The sequence below is a fragment of the Salvelinus alpinus genome, chromosome 17, assembly GCF_045679555.1.
Source record: "Salvelinus alpinus chromosome 17, SLU_Salpinus.1, whole genome shotgun sequence".
Classification (NCBI taxonomy): domain Eukaryota; kingdom Metazoa; phylum Chordata; class Actinopteri; order Salmoniformes; family Salmonidae; genus Salvelinus; species Salvelinus alpinus.
The window spans coordinates 53,026,292-53,040,228 of record NC_092102.1 but is presented as its reverse complement, the minus strand read 5'-3'; the positions used below and the strand labels follow the sequence as shown (position 1 = coordinate 53,040,228).

Genomic DNA, 13,937 nt, shown 5'->3' with positions numbered 1-13,937 from the left:
CGGAGTGTGACGTAAAATGGACCCGCAAGCCTATTTACTATAACGTAAACTCCAACAGAAATGCAGGGTCATTTTAAAAACCCTGGAAAAGTCATAGAATTTGACGTTTTTCCCAGGCCTGGAAAAGTTCTGGAAAATGATAAAAGTAATTGAAATTAATTTAATTTCTGTTTTTAATGTAATTTATTTATGCAGTTTCAAAATATTTGATCAATAAAGTAAAAAAAAACAACAACATGGCAGCCAGGATCGGGATGCCACTTCACCGTGTCTGTGTGTAGGAGCAGCACCTGTCTGTGTGTAGGAGCAGCACCTGTCTGTGTGTAGGAGCAGCACCTGTCTGTGTGTAGGAGCAGCACCTGTCTGTGTGTAGGAGCAGCACCTGTCTGTGTGTAGGAGCAGCACCTGTCTGTGTGTGGGAGCAGCACCTGTCTGTGTGTGGGAGCAGCACCTGTCTGTGTGGGAGATGAGTGGGCCATTGCTCAAGAGAGACTGTCACAATGCAGCAGCATGTACGCCTGTAAAATTATGAACAGACTAATAACTAGGTAGCCAATTCAAAACCCGTCTTGTACCTTCCAGTTAACTGTTTAGCTATTATTAGCATTAATGTTTTCCTCATGTCCCAAAAAACGTTCCATCGATACCAGCTAATGAGGCCATACAAAGTTGATAAAAAAAATTTTTTTTTGCAATTCATGATTCATTTTAAACTATTTTTGATGAAACAAACAATTCACTTCACCATTGTATTAGTGGGGATTCGGATCAATTGCGCTTGATTCAAATCATGTGAATCAAAATAATTTGTGAATCGTGAACACAAATGTTTAGGAAGAAAGATTAGATGTAGCCTCTCTTTTAGATTGTGGTTTCAAAACTTAGTCAGAAAAGTAGCCTAAACACTTCTAAAATAAATTACTAAACTAGAAAAGCTACATTTCCTGAAGACTATTTGTGGGCTTCAGCTGAATAAAACTATTTTTAGCCTGCCATAGCCATTTGATCTTTGATATATTGAATGAGCTAATTATTTCAAAAGGCATGAAACATATTTGGTTGCAATGTTTTACATCAAGGGTGGTCGACCATCCTCCAGGAGAGATAATGGGTGGTCGACCATCCTCCAGGAGAGATAATGGGTGGTCAACCATCCTCCAGGAGAGATAATGGGTGGTCAACCATCCTCCAGGAGAGATAATGGGTGGTCAACCATCCTCCAGGAGAGATAATGGGTGGTCAACCATCCTCCAGGAGAGATAATGGGTGGTCAACCATCCTCCTGGAGAGATAATGGGTGGTCGACCATCCTCCAGGAGAGATAATGGGTGGTCAACCATCCTCCAGGAGAGATAATGGGTGGTCAACCATCCTCCAGGAGAGATAATGGGTGGTCAACCATCCTCCAGGAGAGATAATGGGTGGTCAACCATCCTCCAGGAGAGATAATGGGTGGTCAACCATCCTCCAGGAGAGATAATGGGTGGTCAACCATCCTCCAGGAGAGATAATGGGTGGTCAACCATCCTCCTGGAGAGATAATGGGTGGTCAACCATCCTCCAGGAGAGATAATGGGTGGTCAACCATCCTCCAGGAGAGATAATGGGTGGTCAACCATCCTCCAGGAGAGATAATGGGTGGTCAACCATCCTCCAGGAGAGATAATGGGTGGTCAACCATCCTCCAGGAGAGATAATGGGTGGTCAACCATCCTCCAGGAGAGATAATGGGTGGTCAACCATCCTCCAGGAGAGATAATGGGTGGTCAACCATCCTCCAGGAGAGATAATGGGTGGTCAACCATCCTCCAGGAGAGATAATGGGTGGTCAACCATCCTCCAGGAGAGATAATGGGTGGTCAACCATCCTCCAGGAGAGATAATGGGTGGTCAACCATCCTCCAGGAGAGATAATGGGTGGTCAACCATCCTCCTGGAGAGATAATGGGTGGTCAACCATCCTCCAGGAGAGATAATGGGTGGTCAACCATCCTCCAGGAGAGATAATGGGTGGTCAACCATCCTCCAGGAGAGATAATGGGTGGTCAACCATCCTCCAGGAGAGATAATGGGTGGTCAACCATCCTCCAGGAGAGATAATGGGTGGTCAACCATCCTCCAGGAGAGATAATGGGTGTGCAGGATCTTATTCCAGTACCCCTCTAACAAAACACATTTTTAGAAATGAGCTGCTCAACCGGACCTTGATCAACTGTCTCTGATGTGTTTGAGCGGGGCTTGATCAACTGTCTCTGATGTGTTTGAGCGGGGCTTGATCAACTGTCTCTGATGTGTTTGAGCGGGGCTTGATCAACTGTCTCTGATGTGTTTGAGCGGGGCTTGATCAACTGTCTCTGATGTGTTTGAGCGGGGCTTGATCAAAAGCCTGCACACCCAGTAGCTCTCCAGGCTGAGGGTTGACCACATGCGTTTTATACAGTTGCCTAACAGCCTCCCGGTGGCGATGCCCACATGGGATCCGAGAGCAGCCTCCCGGTGGCGATACCCACATGGGATCAGAGAGCAGCCTCCCGGTGGCGATGCCCACATGGGATCAGAGAGCAGCCTCCCGGTGGCGATGCCCACGTGGGGTCAGAGAGCAGCCTCCCGGTGGCGATGCCCACGTGGGATCCGAGAGCAGCCTCCCGGTGGCGATGCCCACGTGGGATCCGAGAGCAGCCTCCCGGTGGCGATGCCCACGTGGGATCCGAGAGCAGCCTCCCGGTGGCGATGCCCACGTGGGATCCGAGAGCAGCCTCCCGGTGGCGATGCCCACGTGGGATCCGAGAGCAGCCTCCCGGTGGCGATGCCCACGTGGGATCCGAGAGCAGCCTCCCGGTGGCGATGCCCACGTGGGATCCGAGAGCAGCCTCCCGGTGGCGATACCCACATGGGATCAGAGAGCAGCCTCCCGGTGGCGATAGCACATTACGCTGACTTGTTTTATACGTAGAATTATTGGTCATGGAAATTTGGTTATGTCATGGGGTAATCAATGGACAATGGACAGTACACTGGTAGACTGTAATCAATTGGCGGCTAAAGAAAAGTGTCAGGCAGCCTAGTGGTTAAGAGCGTTGTGTTATGAACCGAAAGGTTGCTGGTTTGACTTCCCGAGCTGACTAGTTGAGAAATCTGTCTGTGCCATTGAGCAAACCGCAATTTGTTCCTGTAAATCGCTCTGGATGAGCGTCTGCTAAATGACTAAAATGAGAACTGAGTGCATGGAATCCCGAGATGCTCTGTAGGCCAACGCAGCAGTAGGTAGGGGTTCAAGTTCTCCATCACTGTGATGGATTCTGGAGAGGTCGTTTTTGAGATCAGTGTAGATCCTCAAACATATCCTATACCTGCTACATTTTGTTAGATGTTTTTTTTTTTTTTTTTGACGGAAGGTAGGTGGTTGCCGCAGCGACGCCTCTCCAACAGAACCCTGAAGAGATGCGCTGGGAATGGACAAGCAAAATACACTGAACTAAAATATAAAAGCAACATGTAAAGTGTTGGTCTCATGTTTCATGAGCTGAAATAAAAGATCCCAGAAATGTTAGATATGCACAAGCTTATTTCGCTCAAATTTTGTGCACAAATTTGTTTACATCCCTGTTAGTGAGCATTTTATCTCTTGCCAAGATAATCCATCTACCTGACAGGTGTGGTGTATCAATAATCTGATTAAACATCATGATCATTACACAGTTGAACCTTGTGCTGGGGGCAATAAAAGGCCACTCTAAAATGTGCAGTTTTGTCTCACAACACAATGCCACAGATGTCGCAAGTTTTGAGGGAGCGTGCAATTTGCATGCTGACTGCAGGAATGTCCACCAAATCTGTCAGATAATTTGTTAAATTCTCTACCATAAGCCACCTCCAATATCGTTTAGTAGAATTTAGCAGTAGGTCCAACTGGCCTCACAACCACAGACCACGTGTAACCACGCCAGCCCAGGACCTCCATCTGGCTTCTTCACCTGCGGGTAGGGAGGAGTATTTCTTTGTAATAAAGCCCTTTTTGTGGGGGAAACTCATTGTTTGGCTGGAACTGGCTGCCCATTGGGTCGGCCTGGCTCCCAAGTGGGTGGGCCTATGCCCACCTACGGCTGCGTCCCTGCCCAATCATGTGAAATCCATAGATTAGGGCCTAATCAATTTGTCAATTGACTGATTTCCTTTAAACTGTAACTCAGCAAAATCTTAAATTGTTGCATGTTGCGTTTATATTTTTGTTCAGTATATTTTGCTTCCTAGCCTTCGACAAAGTGTCCACTGTTTATCACAGTGCGGCACTGGTGAAAAGCCCATATGCCACTGGTTGAGTGAAATTGTCATTGTTTTTGGGCAGAATTGTGAGGTTTTGTGTGTTGGAGGTGCGTCTTGGTCCGTTTAGCTCAGAAAATGCCACCCATGTCAATCTGCCCAATGGCCGCCCAATCCCGCCTAATGAGTGGGCCGGCCGCGCTTGTCATCGGCCACTTCTAGGGAGTTTTTTTTTAGGATAAAAATAAAGGGAATAGAGCAAAGCACAGGGAAAATCCTAGAGGAAAACCTGGTCTGCTTTCCACCAGACACTGGGAGACTAATTCACCATTCAGCAGGACAATAACCTAAAACACAGGCAAAATCCTAGAGGAAAACCTGGTCTGCTTTCCACCAGACACTGGGAGACTAATTCACCTTTCAGCAGGACAATAACCTAAAACACAGGCAAAATCCTAGAGGAAAACCTGGTCTGCTTTCCACCAGACACTGGGAGATGAATTCACCTTTCAGCAGGACAATAACCTAAAACACAGGCAAAATCCTAGAGGAAAACCTGGTCTGCTTTCCACCAGACACTGGGAGATGAATTCACCTTTCAGCAGGACAATAACCTAAAACACAGGCAAAATCCTAGAGGAAAACCTGGTTCAGTCTTCTTTCCACCAGACACTGGGAGATGAATTCACCTTTCAGCAGGACAATAACCTAAAACACAAGGCAAAATCCTAGAAGAAAACCTGGTTCAGTCTGCTTTCCACCAGACACTGGGAGACTAATTCACCATTCAGCAGGACAATAACCTAAAACACAAGGCAAAAAATATACACTGGAGTTGCTTACCAAGATGATACATTGGCTTGAAATAGACTGGCAAGACTTGAAAATGTCTATCTTGCAATGATCAACAACCAACTTGACAGAGCTTAAATATATGCTTTAAGAATAGTGTGCAAATGTTGTACAGTCCAGGTATGCAGAGCTCTGACATGCTGGCCAAATCTGCTCTGCATGTTGATTTGGTCTATCCTCGCCGGACACATTCATGACACGCAGGTTAAAATATCCAAATCAACCGTGAGTCAACTATATTCATTTGGGGACAGGTCAGAAAACACATGAAACATTCATGGACCTTGAGCTAGCTTGCTGTTGGTGGTGTATTTGTCCTGAGAGATGAACATTGGGTTGTTATTTTACCTGAAATGCATATGGTACTTTTGAATTTTTTTTGCTGGATATTTCTAGAATTTCACCCATTTTGAGTCACATAAAATTGTGTGTTCTCTACTCTGACTACTCCAAAAATGGAAAAAAAGGGAAATCTAGTTGTCTTAGATTTAATTTCTACTTATCTGGTGGTTGGCAACCAACTTTAAGGTGCATTACCACAACCAACTGGATTGCAGACTTTGTTAATTTGTCAATCACCCATGTGGGTATATGCTTGTAAAAAACCAATGAGTAGATTGGAGAGGCGGGACTTGCAGCAGGTAAATCGTCTAAAATATAACCACGTTTTATTTCAGCGCCTAGCTACGCAGACGCGCTTGGAAAGATTCACAGCTGTAATCGATTACCAAAGGTGACTCGAGCATGTATTGACTCGGGTGTGAATACTTATGTTAATGAGATTTCTGTATTTTAATTTTCAATAAATGTGCCAAAATCAAAAACCATGTTTTCACTTTGTCATTATAAGGTATTGTGTGTAGATGGGTGAGAATCTATTTAATCCATTTTGAACACAACAAAATATAGAATAAGTCAAGGGGTATGAATATTTTCTGAACGTACTTAACGAGAAACTGCTGCTGATGCACGCCAAAATTTCGCAATTGCACCTTTTGTATTCTACTATTTTAACTGTCAACATTAAGTTGAGACCCCGACATAAAATCCAGAGGTCCATGTCGTCATATGTAGCTATGGCTCTAGTTTTAATGGTGGCTACAGCGATTGAACCACTCCTTTTTGGGGGTTAAAAAAGTTTGAGAACCAATTTGCTGATTTTCTGTACCGCTATAATGTCGGGTGCAAATGTAAAATTGTAGGGTGAGAGGATTCGACATAAATATGCAGCTTAAAATAAATAAATAAATGGTGATCGTGAATATTTACTTTGGAAGCTCACCAGCGATGGGGCATCAAGTAACAATTACTAACGTAGGCCTACTGGTCTTTTGGTAAGAAATCGCTTGAAATTGATAATTTATTTAAAGCTTGCATTTGGAATTTGGTCAAATTTAGTTATTACATTATCAAAATATGTTGTAAACAAAATAATAAAAATGACTATCTGGTAGTCTCAATTAGACTGTATATAAATATTTTTTCAACTTGACTTGCTCTTATGCTGGGCAAACACTACACCAATTTGCCCCCCAAAAAAATCTGTCCCAGACAGGGTGAAATCGTAAGAACTTGGGCTAGGATCAGTATGTTGGTACTGGCGTAGTTTGAGCGGGTCAAGGATGCACTAATGGCTGTTCCGTTCTCCAGACCCGGTCGGCTGTTCCGTTCTCCAGACCCCTGTTGGTTGTACATCTTGTAGTATGTGCAGTGCTAGGACGAGGGCTCAGAGTCTTCTGTTCTTTTTAAACATGTATTTTTCCATATAGACACACACCCTATGTTTGAATAAAATCAACTATATGTAGGCTACTGAGCTTGTCTGATGCTTTAAGCCCTGCGAAGAAAAAAAAATGAAGGCACAAATGACTAAAGAGAGAGCCAGAGATCAATATAACCAGAGGAAAACCAACCTGTCCCCCGGCCCCCCACAGATTCTGCCCTTTATGCTCCTGAAGTTGCCAGTAACGGGCTACACCAGCGGTCAAGCAACCTTTCCATTTGGAGTGCCAAGTTATCCGACCATTTCTACTGACCCTGCGTGCCAGTTATGATATTCATATGCACAGTTTCCTTTAATTTATAATGATCTTCATATTGCAATGTCATGTGGTTCATCAAAATTATATCTAAATGAAAATGATACAAATCTAACAGTAACTTCTATTGCCAATATGTAAAAAAAAAAATAGCCTACATAAAGCCAACAAATAAAAACATTGCAGCCTGCAGAAAATATCCTGATTTAAAATTAAAATTCCTATAAATCACATAGGCTATCCATGGCCTGTCTGCAAGGAACTTGAAATATGTTATCAACTATTACCTTGGGTCTGGCCTGAAGCTAGCACTAGCAAACTTACAACATTATATAAAATATTATTTGTCCCTTAGCGTTTCCTGCCCCAGTGAGCTCCAGACAGACACAGCTGTAGTCTATAAGAAGTAATCAGGTAGCTGTTTTATAACATTTATAACATCAGCGCATGACACCCCCCCCCCCCCCCCTTCCATGCTGAGTGGTTATTGAAAGGGAGAGAGCTGGAACGTGTTTTCAAATAGGCTACGTTGAAGAACTAGTGTCATTCTCAATGGATGTAAAAACAGACTTTGTTTACTTGCTTTTTGAGGCCGAAGAGAGACATATTTTGAGAAGCTCCACAGTGATGGTGAGTTAATATGATCAGAAATAGTATCACATCCCCACATTTTTATAGGCCTACATTTGCACACAGACAGGCCAGGTAGCCTAGTTCTATCCATAGTCAGGTGCGTGTCCTTACTCAACATTGACAGGAGAGCTCCAAACAAAATGAAATAAACCAAATCGTGTTTCTCACAAGTGTAGCCTAGGTTGTGCACTCTGCAACCAACGTGTCCACTGTTACAATGACAACTGTAAAAACATGAATAATCATATTATTTACATTTACATTTAAGTCATTTAGCTGACGCTCTTATCCAGAGCGACTTACAAATTGGAAAGTTCATACATATTCATCCTGGTCCCCCCGTGGGGAATGAACCCACAACCCTGGCGTTGCAAGCGCCATGCTCTACCAACTGAGCCACACGGGATGCATTAACAGACATTACTATAACCAAACAAACCTTGTAGATTTGAAAATATGATAATACATGGTAAATGTACTACTGGTGTGCCATCCCCGTGGCCTCCGCAATGGATTAGTCCACTGAGACAGGCCTCTACAATGGATTAGTCCACTGAGACAGGCCTCCGCAATGGATTAGTCCACTGAGACAGGCCTCCACAATGGATTAGTCCACTGAGACAGGCCTCTACAATGGGTTAGTCCACTGAGACAGGCCTCTACAATGGATTAGTCCACTGAGACAGGCCTCTACAATGGATTAGTCCACTGAGACAGGCCTCTACAATGGATTAGTCCACTGAGACAGGCCTCTACAATGGATTAGTCCACTGAGACAGGCCTCTACAATGGATTAGTCCACTGAGACAGGCCTCTACAATGGATTAGTCCACTGAGACAGGCCTCTACAATGGATTAGTCCACTGAGACAGGCCTCTACAATGGATTAGTCCACTGAGACAGGCCTCTACAATGGATTAGTCCACTGAGACAGGCCTCTACAATGGATTAGTCCACTGAGACAGGCCTCTACAATGGATTAGTCCACTGAGACAGGCCTCTACAATGGATTAGTCCACTGAGACAGGCCTCTACAATGGATTAGTCCACTGAGACAGGCCTCTACAATGGGTTAGTCCACTGAGACAGGCCTCTACAATGGATTAGTCCACTGAGACAGGCCTCTACAATGGATTAGTCCACTGAGACAGGCCTCTACAATGGATTAGTCCACTGAGACAGGCCTCCACAATGGATTAGTCCACTGAGACAGGCCTCCACAATGGATTAGTCCACTGAGACAGGCCTCTACAATGGATTAGTCCACTGAGACAGGCCTCTACAATGGATTACTCCACTGAGACAGGTGTTCCATTTTTTTTTTATACGGTGTATTTGGAAAGTATTGAGACCCCTTGACTTTTTCCACATTTTGTTACGTTACATCCTTATTCTAAAATGTATTAAATAGTTTTTTCCCCTCAATCTACACACAATACCCCATGACATCACAATACCCCATGACATCACAATACACCATGACATCACAATACCCCATGACATCACAATACCCCATAACGACAACGCAGAAACAAGTTTTTAGACATTTTAAAACCGATCATATTTACAGAAGTATTCAGACCCCTTACTCAGTACTTTGTTGAAGCACTTTTGGTAGCGTTTACAGCCTTGAATATTCTTAGGTATGACGCTACAAGCTTGGCACACCTGTATTTGGGGAGTTTCTCCTATTCTTCTCTGCAGATCCTCTCAAGCTCTTTCAGGTTAGATGGAGAGCGTCACTACACAGCTATTTGCAGGTCTCTCCAGAGATGTTCGATCGGGTTCAAGTCCGGGCTCTGGCTGGGCCACTCAAGGACATTCAGAGACTTGTCCTGAAGCCACTCCTGTGTTCTCTTGACTGCGTGCTTAGGGTCGTTGTCCTGTTGGAAGGTGAAGTTTTGTCTCAATCGGAGGTCCTGAGCGCTCTGGGAGCAGGTTTTCATCAAGGATCTCTCTGTACTTTGCTCTGTTCATCTTTCTCCTGATCCTGACTAGTTTCCCAGTCCCTGTCGCTGAAAAACATCCCAGCAGCATGATGCTGCAACCACTATGCTTCACCGTAGGGATGGTACCTGGTTTCCTCCAGACGTGATGCTTGGCATTCAGGCCAAATAGTTCAATCTTGGTTTCATCAGACCAGAGAATCTTGTTTCTCATGGTATGAGAGTCATTTAGGTGCCTTTTGACAAACTCCAAGCGGGCTGTCATGTGCCTTTTACTGAGGAATGGTTTCCGTCTGGCCGCTCTACCAAAAAGGCCTGATTGGTGGAGTGCTGCAGATATGGTTGTCCTTCTGGAAGGTTCTCCCATCTCCACAGAGGAACTCTGGAGCTCTGTCAGTGACCGTTGGGTTCTTGGTCACCTCCCAGACAAAGGACCTTTTCCCCGATTGCTCAGTTTGGCTGGTCTGCCAGCTCTTGGTAGAGTCTTGGTGGTTCCAAACTTCTTCCATTTAAGAATGATGGAGGCCACTGTGTTCTTGGGGACCTTCAATGCTGCAGAAATGTTTTGCTACCCTTCCCCATTAATCTCAAGGATGATTAATGGAAACAGGATGTACCTGAGGGTCGGCAGGTAGCCTATTGGTTAGAGTGTTGGGTCAGTAACCGAAAGGTTGCTAGATCGAATCCCCGAGCTGACATGGTAAAAATGTTGTTCTGCCCCTGAACAAGGCAGTTAACCCACTGTTCCTAGGTCGTCATTGTAAATAAGAATTTGTTCTTAACTGACTTGCCTAGTTAAGTTAAAAAAAATAAAAAAAATTGAGGCTCATGGCAAAGGGTTTAAATACTTATGTAAATAAGGTATTTCTGTTTTATTATAAAAACATTTTTTTTACTGCTTTCGCTTTGTCATTGAGGTATGTAGATTAAAAAATGTTCCTCAATCTATTTTTTAGAATAAGGCTGTAACGTAACAAAGGGGAAGGAGTCTGAATACTTGTCGAATGCACTGTATGTACAGTTCAATACAAAAATCAAACAAAATTTAAAAACAAATGGCTTTCAAGTATTTTTACATTCCAGTCTCAAAGGCTACCAACCCAGAGCCACATAGGAATATAACAACATAGACAGAGCAGGGCAATGCTAGCTCCCATCTGCAAGACCAAATATTGGTAAATCCCTGCCGGAAGTCAGGTGACCTAAGCGCTTCCAAATATGGGGTTGCAGGTTTGCCAAAGCTGTCATGTTTGCGCATATCTGTCCTATGTGCAAATCTTTATGGCCGTCATTTTACTTAAGGCCCTTGGAAATGACCTGCATATCTGCAATTATAAAATAAAATAAATCTAAATACAATATATCGATTTACAAATCAAAAGGTGTTTGTGGAAAGTGATTTACATTTGTGGATTGGTACAGATCATGATACACGAATACAAAATGCAATGCTGTGTGTTCACAATACATTTGCTTGATATTGATCCCATAGTAGACGTTCTATTTTGCTATCTCCCAAAATGGAAGCAATTTGGGCGACAGGTAGCCTAGTGGTTAGAGCGTTGGGCCAGTAACCGAAAGGTTGCTGGATTTGAGTCCTCGAGCTGACAAGGTAAAAATATGTCGTTCTGACCCTGAACAAGGCAGTTAACCCACTGTTCCCCGGTAGGCTGTCATTGTAAATAAGAATGTGTTCTTAACTGACTTGCCTAGTTAAATAAAGGTTATATAAAGGTTATATATCTCAGCAAAAAAAGAAACGTCCCTTTTTTAGGACCCTCTTTCAAAGATAATTTGTAAAAATCCAAATTACTTCACAGATCTTCATTGTAAAAGGGTTTTAAACACTGTTTCCCATGCTTGTTCAATGAACCATAAACAATTAATGAACATGCACCTGTGGAACGGTTGTTAAGACACTAACAGCTTACAGACGGTAGGCAATTAAGGTCAGTTATGAAAACTAGGGACACTAAAGAGGCTTTTCTACTGACTCTGAAAAACACAAAGAAAGATGCCCAGAGTCCTTGCCCTTCTGCGTGAACGTGCCTTAGGCATGCTGCAAGGAGGCATGAGGACTGCAGATGTGGCCAGGGCAATAAATTGCAATGTCCGTACTGTGAGACGCCTAAGACAGCGCTACGGCGAGACCGGACGGACAGCTGATCGTGCTCACAGTGGCAGACCACGTGTAACAACACCTGCACAGGATCAGTACATCCGAACATCACACCTGCGGGACAGGAACAGGATAGCAACAACTGCCCGAGTTACACCAGGAACGCACAATCTCTCCGTCAGTGCTCAGACTGTCCGCAACAGGCTGAGAGAGGCTGGACTGAGGCCTTGTAGGCCTGTTATAAGGCAGGCCCTCATCAGACATCTCCAGCAACAGCGTCGCCTATGGGCACAAACCCACCGTCGCTGGACCAGAAAGGACTGGCAAAAAGTGCTCTTCACTGACGAGTCACGGTTTTGTCTCACCAGAGGTGATGGTCGGTTTTGCGTTTATCGTCGAAGGAATGAGTGTTACACCGAGGCCTGTACTCTGGAGCGGGATCGATTTGGAGGTGGAGGGTCCGTCATGGTCTGGGGCGGTGTGTCACAGCATCATTGGACTAGGCTTGTTGTCATTTCAGGAAATCTCAACGCTGTGCATTACAGGGAAGACATCCTACTCCCTCATGTGGTACCCTTCCTGCAGGCTCATCCTGACATGACCCTCCAGCATGACAATGCCACCATCCATACTGCTCGTTCTGTGCGTGATTTCCTGCAAGCAGGAATGTCAGTGTTCTGCCATGGCCAGCGAAGATCCCGGATCTCAATCCCATTGAGCATGTCTGGGACCTGTTGGATCGGAGGGTGAGGGCTAGGGCCATTCCCCCCAGAAATGTCCGGGAACTTGCAGGTGCCTTGGTGGAAGAGTGGGGTAACATCTCACAGCAAGAACTGGCAAATCTGGCGCATTCCATGAGGAGGAGATGCACTGCCGTACTTAATGCAGCTGGTGGCCACACCAGATACTGACTAACTTTTGATTTTGACCCTCCCCCTTTGTTCAGGGACACATTATTCCATTTATCTTAGTCACATGTCTGTGGAACTTGTTCAGTTTGTCTGTTGTTGAATCTTGTTGTGTTCATACAAATATTTACACATGTTAAGTTTGCTGAAAATAAATGCAGTTGACAATGAGAGGACATCTTTTTTTGCTAAGATAAAAAAAATATATATCTCTGAGATGTTTAGTCAGTGTTTATGGTAACCATATACTCTTTCTGTCATGCATGCCTTAAACTACCGTAAACCCCCCAAGGATCCCTGGTAACACGGACAGATTTCTATCTGCCCTAGCCAATGATGGGCGGATTTGGAGAGCGCACATATAATTAGAAATGTCTCTATTCCTCTGAAACTTTTTTTTTTAATGTTTACTTTTCATTTTGATTTGTTTATTTCACATTTTTATCCTTTTCACTTTGACAATGTAAACAAACATATGTTTCCCATGCCAGTAAAGCCCATTGAATTGAGAGCTTGTGGAGGCAGAGATACGGTATATAATGACTAGATGGTTTCGGCCCTAACAGTGGGATTCGTCCGAAGGGCGGTAAGGCGGGTGGTCTGCTTATCGCTGTTTACCCGCGTGGACAGAGTTTGATGGAAGTGGATCCTCTCGCTTCGCGTCTTCCTCTCTGGCTGAGGCCACCCCTTCCGCCAGAGATATTAGAGGAAAGAGTATCTACCTCTGCCATTTTGGTTTTGTTCCCGTCTTGTGCTCGCAAATCCAGGAACGCGAATACACAGGACTCGACCAGCTAAACGACATAGTGACTCGACATTATAGTCCGAAACCTTTTCACCCTATTTCATTTTTGTCAGCAGAACAATCATCGTTATTGACGTTTACACACGCGAGAGGAGCGGTTTGCACAGAGAAGGGACAGAGAAGGATTATTGGTAAGCCAGGCAAATCAATGGGCACTAGTACAGTAGCTACTCAAGTTATGTACATACGGTTATTTCAGCCCGATTTATTTTCATTGTAGGCGCTTAGTCATAGCCTAGATATTGCACTCGGGGGGTTTTGATGTTTGCTAGCTATGCTAGAGCTACCATTCAGCGGCTATGTTTTAGCTAACGGTAGCACCACAACCATACCTTCGGTTCCGCTCTCTGAGTTCTAACGGTAGGCCCTAGTCCA

At 44.4% G+C, this 13,937-nt stretch overlaps 1 protein-coding gene across 3 annotated transcripts in view; it reads left to right on the top strand.

The window, feature by feature from the left end:
- The window catches only part of uba1 (ubiquitin-like modifier activating enzyme 1), a 109,348-nt gene that overhangs the window by 2,761 nt on the left and 92,650 nt on the right, over window positions 1-13,937 (top strand). Inside the window, exon 1 of one of the 3 annotated variants that reach the window (XM_071349409.1) lies at window positions 13,472-13,693. The exons of 1 other annotated variant lie outside the window; for it this stretch is intronic. The gene's annotated coding sequence lies outside the window, so the exon portion shown is untranslated. Of the gene's footprint in view, window positions 1-13,471; window positions 13,694-13,937 lie in introns of those variants that run through there. One more of the 3 variants, XM_071349407.1, reaches the window with a different exon arrangement.